We start from the raw sequence: 13,040 nt of genomic DNA on the forward strand, positions 1-13,040 counted from the left end.
TAAGTGTATTCTAAAAAGGTCAAAAGTGCCCTCTTTGGACAAAGCTCATTTGTTGTTACAATGAAATCCTCCCCACAGTGAAACATTTTATAATCCTCTCCCACATTTAGTCCTTTCCCATCATTGCGGCGGTGACAGATTTTATGGGAGGAGGAGTCACGTGGACATAACACGTACTTCCCTGATACAGAGACGCTTGCTGCTAGAAGACTCTTCCTGTTTCCTGTGGTCTTGACACCTCTCGATGCTTGACACCTGCTTTGTTGCTAAATCAGGATCTTGCTGGGCTCTTGGCACTGATTACTCAAGTCCTCCCCTCCCCCAGCTTCAGCCACTCAGGGGACATCCCTCCTGTGCAGTAACGGTCAGAGGCAAAATATTCAAGAGAAAGACACTGCAGCTTTTCACCTGCAGCTATTTTTCATGAATTGTAAACTGTACGTCAAAAGAGGCCAGAAACAGGGACTGCTTTCAAAGAACCATGATGGAGGAACGTGAAACATTAGAAGAGTTTTGGCTCCAGGCACCCAGCACTTGGTCAGAATATGAGAAAAGCTTCTCCAGTTATTGAGGGTTGATTTGATGGGATATTTCACAACTGAGTTCGAAAGTATTTTAGGGGGCCAGCGGTGCCTGGCACCCCATTCCAGTACTCTTGGCTGGAAAATCCCATGGACGGAGGAGCCTGGAAGGCTGCAGTCCATGGGGTGGCTGAGGGTCAGACACGACTGAGCAACTTCACTTTCCCTTTTCCCTTTTATGCATTGGAGAAGGAAATGGCAAGCCACTCCAGAGTTCTTGCCTGGAGAATCCCAGGGATGGGGGAGCCTCATGGGCTGCCATCTATGGGGTCGCACAGAGTCGGACACGACTGAAGTGACTTAGCAGCAGCAGCAGGGGGTGCCAGAGCGTGTGTCTATAAGATCTTGTCTTTGTTATGAAACATGCCAAATAATTTATGAATACTGCCTAGCACCATGTCTTCATGTGCACACCATCAATGAAAGGCTTCCCGTCAGGATATGACCTTTGCTTGGGTTCCATGCTCTCTCTCCCAGCCAAGTCAACTCATTACCGTCTCCCTTGTGGGGAGAAGGGCTCCTGCCTGCAGCTCTCCTGTGGACACACTCTGAAGTTGGCCCCTGGCCCCCCAGGAGCAGTATGAGAGGCTTCCAGTTAAAGGTTTTCCTGTCTGGTGCCTGGGGTCTGCCATCCAGGGCATAGGCCTCACTACTGGCTCCCATCTAGGCTCCAAGGGCAGCCTGGACTTGGCTCTTACCCTCAGCACCGTGGTACCAACCCAGGTACGACATCTGGGCCCCAGCTTTGCTCTCACTCAGCTGCTGTAGGCATCCTTGCCTCCATCCTTAGCTGTGACCCACGGTGACACTTTCTGTCTTACCTAATGCTGTTAGAGACCAGGGAGTGTATGAGGTTGAGTATTTTTGGACCATTACTGGGACAGAGGCAGAGGATAAGAGAGTAGCAAGTGGAAATGGTACCAAGAATGAATGGCTTCTCATTGGATGAAGAGACTTTACACTGGGTACCAGCCTTCAGTTCTTACACAGACTCATCTTGTCCTCATCATAGCCTAGGAAATATTGGGTTGGCCAAAAGGCTGATTCGGGTTTTTCTGTGAGATGTTATGTATGTCCGTAAGATGCTTCATCTTACGATCTAAAGGAGCCTCAAGAGTGTCCAAGGTCAGACTCCTAGAAGACATCATGTATTCATATTATAAGGACTTTGCTTTACACCTTATGTCAAGGCAGCACAAAGCTGGCTTTCAGTCTATACTCAGAGATCCACAATAGAAGAAAATGATTGGCTCCTTTGAGTTTTGAGTGAGATGTCAAACTACTAATATGTTGTTGGACTCTCTTGTTTGTTTGGCCACACCACGTGGCATGTGGGATCCTAGTTCCCCAACCACTTCATTTTGAAGTGCAGACTCTTAGCCCCTGGACCACCAGGGAAGTCCTTACGCTGTCTAATTTTTTTTTGAGGAGTGGGAGGAGAATCACCTGCTACCCATTGAAAGGATTTTTTTTGGATTATCAGAGCTCCTGTGATACAAAAGGTTTTCAAGTTTGGTAGGATCATAGAAAGGGCTTCCCAGGTGATGCCATTGTAAAGAATCCACCTACCAGTGCAGAAGATGCAAAAGATACAGGTTTAATCCCTGGGTCGGAAAGATCACCTGGAGTAGGCAGTGGCCACCCACTCCAGTATTATTATTTTAAAAAAAGATATGGAATGCTTCAGGAATTTGCATGTCATCCTTGGTCAGGGGCCATGCTAATCTTCTCTGTATTGTTCCAGTTTTAGTGTATGTGCTGCCAGAGCGAGCACCCGCCCCAGTATTCTTGCCTGGGAAACCCCATGGACAGAGGAGCTTGGCAGGCTACAGTCCTTGGGGTTGCAAAGAGTCAGACACCACTGAGCTGGCGCACTCACACACACCCACACACACACACCCCCACACAGCCACACACACAGGATAACAGAAATCTTGATGTGTAAGTCCCTCACTTTCTAAATAAGTAAATTGAAGCCTGAAGAGGTTAAGTAACTTGGACAAGTGATTAATCTTCTTAGGAGAAAAACCAGAATTCTAAACCTTGCTGCCATTGGAATTCTCTCTGATTTTGGATTTTCAGCAACATAAACTGCACACGGTGTATTTTCTACGTAGATATGCAGAATCGGAGAGTCAGCAGCTGATGTCAGCTCTGCTGACTCCTAACCAAGTTTGGTTTTCCCATTGTTATCCTGCTTTTTCCTATAAGTAGACACTTTTCTTATAACCACGGTATTTACTTATCTTACTGTAATGTGTATAAGCATGTGATAAACATATAATGTATAATTCTAACCCTACAGGATGTTACTAGGTGGTATTGTGGAAAAAGAGGTTCTGTATTTAATTAAATTTATGAGTTAAATGGGTTTCTTTATTGCAATTGATCTCAAAGCCATCAATAAGCTATTTTGCATTATAAATTGCAAAATAAATGGAATGGTTAGATACAGAGTACCGTGTTTTCCAAACTTACCCGACCCCAGGTCTGCTGCTAGAAATACTGTTTTGGCAGCCTGAATTTTCACATTTTTCCTTTCTCCCCATGCTTCCATTCTGCCCTTTTCTTTGGTATTTTTGTTTCTGGGTCTTCATTTTTTAATTCTTACCTTCAATTTTCATCCTCTCCCCGTCTTCTGTCACTCCAAGTTCCTACATTTGGGTGCTTTTCTGGTGATAATTCTCCTTCTCTCAGTCTTTGTGTGTGGCTTTTTTTTTTTTTTTTGTGGGGGAGAGAGGGTGAAGGAGGGTAACGAGCTCCAATGAGCCAGTGTCTCTTGCAGGTTTAGGGAAGAATGACCAATCTGGGCTCACTCAGATCAGCTTTGACTTAATTGTATCTCAATATATCTGCGCCCTGAGGTGGGCTTGTGGGAAAGAGCAGCTCGTACCGATGCCTTCCAGTGCTTGCCCAGAAGTGCCATGAAAGCCGCTGGCCCCCTTTGTTGAAGTCTCCTCACCTTTCCAGGAACAGCCCAGCAGTGAAACTTCTCTGCACGTTATCCAGTCATTGAAGGCTCCCTCTAGACATCAGGTGTCTCACCCGCAAGCCAGTTCCAGCCCCACATTCAACCTTTTGTCTCCAGACAAGGTGGCTCTCTGTCCAGGGTGGCGTTTACACTTCCCCTTGTACTCTGCTTTGCTCCTGCTGTTGCTTGGGCACTGCTTGCGGGATCTTAGTGCCCTGACCAGGGATTGAACCCACGCCCCCTGCAGTGGAAGCCTGGAGTCCCTACCACTGGACCACCAGGGAAGTCTCAACATTTACACTTTGACTGGGAGAATCAGCCTCCCTGATCACGAGCACCGGCAGTTATCTCTGAGTGTTGCTGTCTTTCACCTTTCTCAAGTGTTCTGTTTCCTACATTTGCCTTATTGTATCCACAAAATTCCTGCAGTGATTCTGAACTGATTTTATACACGGGTATGATTTCTCTTCATTTAGAGTTGTAAGATTTAAAATTCCCTAATTTTCAAGGTTCTTTACAGACTTCATGGTACAGTTTTGAGTAGTACCATGCTTCTTCCATAGGATAAATGGTATCAGGACCTACATTCATGCTGATCCAATTGGATGAACACCTCATGGACTTTTCTACTTCTCACAATTTGTCCCTCGGAATTGTTCCCATTCATTCTGAAACTGAGATGCATCCTACACAAATCACTTTTTTTGAGGAGTTTCAGGCCTGTGTCCTCATTGTGGAGACCACAAAGCCGAACAAGCCATTTCCAAGGCCAGGTGTGAATCATTGACAGGTAGCTCTTTGGATGGGCTTCCAAGGTGGTGCTTGTGATAAGGAATCCTCTGCCAATACAAGAGATGTGGGTTCAATTCCTGGGTTGGGAAGATCCCCTGGAGTAGGAAATGGCAACCCACTCTAGTTTTCTTGCCTGGGAGATCCCAAGGACAGAAGATCCTGGCGGGCAACAATCCATGGGGGTCCCAAAGAATCAGACATGACTGAGCACACACAGCAGTGTGGATAAACTTTGTACTCATCCATGTTCATTTCAAAGTTTGATACTATCTGTAAGAGTAAATCAGAAAGCAAATTCTGAAATGTTGATGGTAAGTAGATTTTTTGTGTTTTCTATTTTAATGGCTTTCCTAGAGACATACATACTCTTCTTACTATTTTATATTGAATCAGACCTTCCTATGGCTGGTTCTTGTCACACAGGGCTGTCAACTAGCAGCTGACCCTGTGTCATCTTTAAGCATTTTGGTATGCATTGGGATTTGTCCATAAGGAGCATAGACTAATTGGAAATAGGTAGAGAACTACAACCAGCCACAGACTATCCTGTGTACCCCTCATCCAGCCATCCAGCCATGCCTCTGGGACTCACTAAGTGGTGATAGCCAGTGCATACCCGGAAGGCCCTCTCCAGGTACAACTGAAGGAACCGTAGCAGAAATGATGCCTGATCTGATAACACCCAGATCCAGGAAAGAAGAAGCTAAAGAAGGTTACTTCTGCTATATACCTGAGCCTCAGGTAATCTGATCGGTACTACCTGGCTGGCCATTAGTTTAACTAAGTTACTCGTTTGGGCTCAGGTATCACATCAAGGTGTTAAATTTAATCTCTAAAGACTTACGTGGTTTGGACTCAGAATGGTCTGTGAACTCAACTTCTTTCCTTTCTAGTGTTGCATCTATACTCTGTAACTGACCCAGATTTCAGGACTTGGCTGGGAACCACAGGGAAGGTCTGAGGCAGATGCAGGATTAAGTTCAGGAGGCTTTCAGTTCTGGTCTGGCTCTTTATTTATTTACTTTCTGGTTGCACCAGATCTTCATTGCTGCCTTCTCTAGTTGTGGCACGCGATGGCGGCTTCTCTTGTGGAACACAGCTCAAGGGCTTCAGTAGTTGCGGCACATGCGCGCACTCGTTGTGGCTCACAGGCTGAGTTGCTCCATGGCATGCGGGATCTTCCCGGACCAGGGATCGAACGGATGTCCCCTGCATTGCAAGGTGGACTCTTAACCACTGGGTCACCAGGGAAGCATTGGTCTAGCTCTTGATACCCCAGCTTGTCCAAGGTTTCCAGTTTTCTGTTTCTCCTGTGATCTGAATGAAACTTAAAACCCTTGGACAGTAGAGTAGCAGACTTTCATCATGAGAGTCCAGGGTTCAAGTCTGTTCAAAACCATGGCTCCGCTCCTTTCTTCTATCATCATAGATAAACATGGCCACAGTGGCAAATTCAGATGGCCAGTTATTAGCTCACACTCTTCTTATGGTATTATTAATCACTTTGTAAGCATTCAAGTAACTTTTTGTTTGTTTTCTTTTCCTTCCTTGGACTGGAGTGTTCTCTTTCATGCATAGAATAATTCAAGCAATTTCTACCTCTTTTCTACATAGAAATTTTGGCCTTGGACACACCACTAACAATCATAAATCCAGAGGTTTCCAGGGCAGCATTCAGGTAACACCGTGGGTTAGCCAGGATAGAGAACCACTGACTTAGATGAATCAGGACTTATCCCCGAACCTCATCAGGGAGAAGTGAAATCAGAGGTCAGCCAGAGGACAAGGGGAAATAGCCGTTAGATAGGCAACTTGCAGATGACAAAGAAACGTTTGTTGAATTTCTCCAAAGAAGATGCACAAATGACCAGCAAGCACATGAAAAGAAGCTCATCAGCATTGCTAACCATTAGGAAAATGCCAGTGAAAATCACAATGTACCCATTAGGATGGCTACTATTAAAAAATCAGAAAAAAGCAAGTGTTGTTGGAGTGGGGAGAAATTGGAACCCTTGTGCACCACTGGTTAGAGTGTACAATGGTGCAGCCACTGTGGAAGACAATATTGTAGTTTCTAACAAAATTAAACATAGAGTTACTGTGAAATGTGAAAAAAGTTGAAGTGTAAGTCGTTCAGTTGTGTCTGACTCTTTGCAACCCCCTAGACTATAGCCAGTCAGTCTCCTCTGTCCCTGGGATTTCCCAGGCAAGAATACTGGAGTGGGTAGCCATTCCCTTCTCCAGGGGATCTTCCTGACCCAGGGATTGAACCTGTGTCACCTGTATTGCAGGCAGATTCTTTACCATCTGAGCCACCAGCAATTCCACTTCTGGCAAGGGCCCCGAAAGAATTGCAAGCAGGATCTGAAGAGAGATTTGTCCACCATGTTCATAGCAGCATTATTCACAATAGCCCAAAGGTGGAAGCAACTTAAGTGTCCACTGACAGGTGAATGGATCAACAAAACATGGTCTCTACATACGATGAAATATGATTCTGCCTTAACAAGGAAGGAAATTCTGACACATGTGGCAGCGTGAGCAAACCTGGAGAATATTATGCCGAATGAAATGAGCCAGTCACAGAAGAACAAATACTGTATGTCTCAGTCAGATCCCTAGAGACAGAATATAGAAAGTGAGTACTCAGGGACTGGGAGAAGAGGGGAACAGGGAGTTGTTTAATGGGTGTAAAGTCTCAGTTTCGTAAGATGCAAAGAGTTCTGGAGATGGACTGCACAACAATGAATATACTTGCCACTTCTGAACTGTACACTTAAAGACGCTTCAGATAGTAAATTTGGTATCATGAGTATTTTGCCACAACTGAAAAATAAAATGTTGACTGAATAGACGCAGAGCTGAGAGAACCACCTGGCTTCTGTAGTGGAGACTTGTTGGAGAACACAGGTGAAGAAGCTGCATGGGATGGAAGAACCCTGAAAGCAGCATACTGCACTTCCCCAAAGAGCAGTGAACTTCAGATGCCCATGGTGTTCAGAAAGAGGAGGGAGGGTGGGAAATAAGAATCGAGAGAGAAATTCCAGCAAGAGGCGGCACCTAGATAGTGATCAGCCTATAGGGGAACCCCTGCCAGGTGTTCTTTGCAAAATGGCCTGAGGACCTGGCGAGATGAGGCAGCCCAAGACCCCGTGGATTTTCTAAGTCTCAGAGGGGATTTTGCAAGGGCCAGGCTGAGCAGGTGTCTACTCACCCCTCCTTTTCCCATTCTAATGAAGCCACAGGGACTGGGCAACCCTAAACCTCTGGTGATAGCAAAGCCTCTTCTATTTGGCTTAGGGCTGTGTATGAGTACTGATGTTTACATCTGAATGGATGTGCTGGAGAGGGAATTTTATAGCTCGTAAAGGAAGAAAATGAAGTCGTACTTCTAAGCTCCAGGTGGCGATGCAGGAGACACAAGAGACATGGGTTCGATTCCTGGGTCTGGAAGATCCCCTGGAGAAGGGTATGGCAACCCACTTAAGTATTCTTGCCTGAAAAATTCCATGGACAGAGGAGCCTGGCAGGCTACAGTCCATGGAGGTCACAAAGAGTCAGACACAACTGAAGCGACTTAGCACACAGGCTAAGTCTTGGTGATGTAAGCTGGAAGCTCTCCCATCAGTCTCACCTCTTGTGTCTCCAGGTCCAGCAGAAGCCATCTGCTAAATCCAAGGAGTGTGGACAGCATTCTGTAAGCCAAAGAAAACCACCAGCTTTCCCCACCCTCTTCCACCACTTCCACACCTCCTCAGCTTACTGTCTTTTTTTTTTTTTTAACCTCAGCACTTCCTCAACAGGGCGGAGCATCTAATTAAATACTTTGGTATAAAGGGACTTTTCTTCAGGCTGTTGCCGATGAAAAGGGAAGTCGTCTTATTGCTAAGACAAAGAAAGACTGAAGTTTTCAAACTGTGCTTCCTGAAGTGTGGACAGCTAGCCACCTGACTCGGAATCACCTGAGAGAGCTGTTTAAAATGTCACTTCGGCCCACTGTTCCATGGTCTTTGGAGGTGGAGCCCGGGAACTGCCTTTTAGCAAGGTGATTCTTAAGCCTCTGATAATTGAGACAAGTCTTCAAAGGGCAGTTACCATAGAGAGGCTGCTGAGTGAGTGACCTTGAGGCAAACAGGTGCAGAGACAAAGGAAGAAACATTGATTGATTATCTCCTTTCAAGTATTTTGTATAGAAATTATGCCATTTAAAGTTATCAATGGAAGATTGCAAACAAGGGTCCGTCTAGTCAAAGCTGCGGTTTTTCCAGTGGTCATGTACGGATGTGAGAGTTGGACTATAAAGAAATCCAAGCACCAAAGAATTGATACTTTTGAACTGTGGTGTTAGAGAAGACTCTTGAGAGTCCCTTGGACTGCAAGGAGATCCAACCAGTCCATCCTAAAGGAAATCAGTCCTGAATATTCATTGGAAGGACTGATGCTGAAGCTGAAACTCCAATACTTTGGCCACCTGATATGAAGAACTGACTCATTGGAAAAGACCCTGATGCTGGAAAAGATTGAAGGCAGGAGAAGGGGACGACAGAGGATGAGATGGTTGGGTGGCATCACTGACTCGATGGACATGAGTTTGAGTGAACTCTGGGAGTTGGTGATGGACAGGGAGGCCTGGTGTGCTGCGGTCCATGGGGTTGCAAAGAATCAGACACAACTGAGTGACTGAACTGGACTGAACTGAAGTGACTTGCCTAAAAGCTGAGAAAACCAGAACTGAATCTAGTTTGTTGTTTGTTTGTTTTAGACTGAAACACATGACTTAGCAGGATCTGAGTTTCCAACCAGGGACTGAGCCTGGGCCCCCGGCAGTGAAAGCACAGAGCCCTAACCCCCGGACCAGGGAATTCCTTGAATCCGTTCTAACGGAAAGCCCGTGGCTCTGCCAGCTCCCAGAATCTGTCCACTTTTGCATTTGTCAGGAAAGCCTAGAGAGTGATGAACTGAGTGGCTGTGTCCTATTTACCTTCAGACCCTGTATTCATTTATGCCCACTGTACCCAGAGACCATTGTATCTGTAATGCAAGCCCTGCACCCAATAGGAGGCTCAGGGACCTTCCAGGCACCTACTTTGTTAAAATTAGAATTATAAACAAAACATTAAAAATAGAAACAAACAGCTCCTCCTCATGGGGTGAGTGTGACATCTGACAAAAGGAAGCGACACACCCTCAAATAAGGAAGAACTAGCCAAGTCCACGGGTGTGGTCTGATAGCAGATGTTCCCCTTCAGATCACATTTGAGCTTTGACCAGCTGCCGTTTTCATTCACCAGGAAGAGTTCACTTTTTAAGGTCTTGTGTAGTCAGTGCCTCTTCCTTTACATCCTTGTCCTTGGGAAGGCTCTGGTGGTCATGGTGGTCACAGTTCTTGGGAAGGAGATCAGGCAGTGAAGCCAATCACATGGTCATCCCACCAAGGTTTAGTAAGAAGCTGCAGCTGTGTGCAAAAGTTAAAGATAAATAAGGCATCATGCCTGCTCCCAAAGAGCTTACAGTGCAGTGGGGGGAGTCACAGTAGACAGCCTGTTTGAGCAAAGATCCACGCACAGTGAGTTTGGGGAGCACCGTGGAGCAGTGCTGAATCACTGTGGCCCAACCCAGGACCGGGCAGCAGGAGAGGGCAGGGAAGGCTTCCGGGAGGAAATTACATCAAGAGAAAGGCTTAGAGGGATGAGGGGGAGTGACTAGCTGAAGGGGGCTGGTAGAAGAGCCACCATGAGCAAAGCCAAGAAGGAAAGAAAACAAGGTTGAGGCTAAGGGTAAATCTGCGTCTACTGCAGATTCCCATCAACCATTTCCATGTGGCTATGTCAGCATGTCGTTTTCTAGCAGATTTTCCCAAAGCCTTTACTTCCCCAAAGGCCTTTTGGCTGTTGCCCTGTGTAGTTTCCCTGACCAGTTTATTAGCTCTGAAATTAGCAGAAGTTCATCTGGTCTACCTTTCCCTCCATGCACAAATCTGTTTTTTCCATTTGAAGTTTAGAACATTGGTATTCTGCTTTCCACCTACACTCAATAATTCTTTAATGTTTAGACCTTCTGTTGGGAGACTGTTTTTAGTTGAAAAGGCTGAAACTATCTTATTTGATTATTGTGGGATGAGAGGGAAGAGTAAGGTATGTATCTGATGATGTTAAATCTGGAAAGTAGAAAGCTTTCTTGAAGAGGTGTGATGACTCTGAGGGAGAGGATTGCCCAGCCATTTGAAACACAGCCCGCTTGAAGTGTGAAGTGCTTTGGTCTGGCCAACCAACAAATGAGAAGAGTTCCCTCTTTTGGCCGAAGTCTTGAATTTTAATCAATGTATTTCATCATTCAGAGCAGGTCCAGCTCCACATAAACAGTCTCCCATGTTTCTTTTAATTACTTCCCCATGAGAACAGATTTTTACGGATTGAAAGTCTATATTAATACAAATAGGATGAGAAACAGAGGAATCTGAGCCACTGACTATTCCCATGGGAAATGCCACCACACATTCAGAAATTGATTGGAAGGGCCCAAAGACGTGGAAATCTTTGGAAATTTTTCTGCAGGAAAATAAAAGTTTGTGTAATTGCAATAATGAGCACCAGGCCAATGGAGCATCAGTGACGAAACATTACAAATATAATAAGCTTTCTTTTGACCTTAAAGGAATAATCCCAACCCAAGCTATGTGATCACCAATGAAAGTCTTACAGCACAAAATGTGACTCCTGACAGAAGAGTGAAACTCAGTTGTTCTCTTAAGTTCTCAATCACGCCTTTGTAATAGAATGATGAATCATAATTTCAGAGCCCAGGAATAACACAGTTATTAAGGACCCCAATCCTAAATAGAATGCTAGACCACTGTCTTAAGCTGCGTTCAAGACTGACTATGTAATTTGCAGGACCCAGTGTGAAATAAAAACTTGGGGCTCCTTGTTTATGAATTATTAATAATTTCAAGATGGCAACAGTGGAGTTAAATCAGTTAGACACAAGGTCTTTCAGAGGTCACACACACATGAAGCTAGCCCTACTTGAGTTCTTTCTTTGCAGACCCCGAGACTCTAGTTTATTTGGGAGGTAAGTCCATGAAGCATCAGTAGGAGGAGTGGGGAAGCGCCAAGGAACTGAAAACGTACCTTGTCCCTGGAGAAAAAGAAGAAAAAAATTAAAAGGTTTTAATATCTTTGTTATTGATTTTTTTAAAATTTTTATTGTTTATTTGGTTGTACTGGGTCTTAGGTGCGGCACTCAAGACCTTTGATTTTCACTGTGGCATGCAGGATCTTCACTGTAGCATGCAGCATGTGGGATCTAGTTCCCCCACCAGGGACCAAACCCAGGCCCCATGGATGGGGCACACGGAGTCTTAACCACTGACCTGTGAGGGAAATCCCTACCCTGCCTATTCTTGCTCGATGTCTATTTTTTCCATTAGACCCCTTAGCATATTAATCATAGTTATTTAAAATTCCTGGCCTGATAATTTTAACATCTCTGTGATATCTCAGCCTAATCTCATGCTTGCTCCATCTCTTCTGTGTTTTTTGCCTTTTAGTCTGCCTTGTAATCTTTCATTCAATGCTGGATGTGGTGTGCTGAGTTTTAAAAAAGAAACAACTCCTATAAACAGTTCTTCAGTGATGTGGTGATAAGGGGTGACAGAAAGGGGAGCATTAGTTTATTTTTATCATCCTATGATTAGGAATCAGTCTTTTTTCTTTTCTTTTAAAAAAATTTTTTGGCCGTACCATACGTGTGGGATCTTAGTTCCCTGACCAGGGGTCGAACCCACACCCAGTGCAGTGGAAACACAGAGTCTTAACCATTGGACTGCCAGGGAAGTCCTGGGACTTGGTCTTTTAGTGCACCTATGCCTCTGGACTGTGAACGTCACACATAATTCTCAGTTTCCCGCCTACTCTTCAAGTAGGGCAGGATGACTGGCGTGGGCTCTGGAATTGGGTATTTCTCTTCTCTCACATGGAAGGCTCGAGCCAGCTAGGTAAGTATTTTCCTCTCCCAAGATCAGTTAGTCTTTGATAGGACCCTAGAAGATTAGCTCTGGTTAAATAGTTTCTCCCAAGAACAGAGCTTGTTAAGAGCAGAATGTATTTCAGGTGTATTTCAAAATGACTCCTTTTCCTCTTCTGCTGGAATCACAGGGGGATTTTTGTCTGAAACTCACTGTGAGGACCTGCTAGAGATTCTGAAGGCAAAGCTCACAGAAATGTGGAGTGGCTCCCAATTACTGGGTCCCTCTGGAGTTTTTATCTCTTAGTCTTATCCACATGAAGCCTCCAGCAATTTGTCAACTACAGCTCAAGTTCCTTACTCCAGCCCTGGTTCCCGAAAGGTTTCTGCTCCAGTAAGTTGTGATTCTTCGTATTTGCCTGTCAGTCTGTCTAATTCTGGGGGCAGCGGTTTGTCCTGTGACCTCCCTTCTCTTACAGATTTAAAAAGAGTTGATTCTCAAGTTTGTTCAGTTTTTCACTTGTTGTTAGGACAGAGAGGTGACTTTTAGCCTCTTATATGCTGGACCAGAAACCAGAAGTCTTATCAGAGTCTATCTTTGTTTTTATTGTTAAATAACAGATTACCACAAATTTAGCTACTTAAAATAATACTGATTTATTATATCACAGTTCTGCCAGTGTGAAAACCAGGCACAACTTGGCCAAGTTCTCAGCTCAGGTTCTCACAAG

General features: G+C 44.9%; 1 long non-coding RNA gene and 1 other non-coding gene across 3 annotated transcripts in view; both read right to left on the bottom strand.

Moving 5' to 3' along the window:
• Positions 1-2,248: 2,248 nt before the first annotated feature.
• On the bottom strand, positions 2,249-2,355 carry LOC147347688 (U6 spliceosomal RNA). The gene has a single exon (XR_015153300.1). It is a non-coding gene; the product is annotated as a U6 spliceosomal RNA (small nuclear RNA).
• Positions 2,356-10,635: 8,280 nt separating this feature from the next.
• Positions 10,636-13,040, bottom strand: part of LOC147347689 (uncharacterized) — a 28,981-nt gene continuing 26,576 nt past the window's right edge. The window contains exon 2 of one of the 2 annotated variants that reach the window (XR_015152483.1): positions 10,636-11,481. This is a non-coding gene — a long non-coding RNA (uncharacterized LOC147347689). The remainder of the gene's footprint in view (positions 11,482-13,040) is intronic. The other variant, XR_015152482.1, reaches the window with a different exon arrangement.

Source organism: Bos grunniens, chromosome 23, assembly GCF_055505025.1.
Source record: "Bos grunniens cultivar Pamir isolate PY7600 chromosome 23, Bosgru_T2T1.0, whole genome shotgun sequence".
Classification (NCBI taxonomy): domain Eukaryota; kingdom Metazoa; phylum Chordata; class Mammalia; order Artiodactyla; family Bovidae; genus Bos; species Bos grunniens.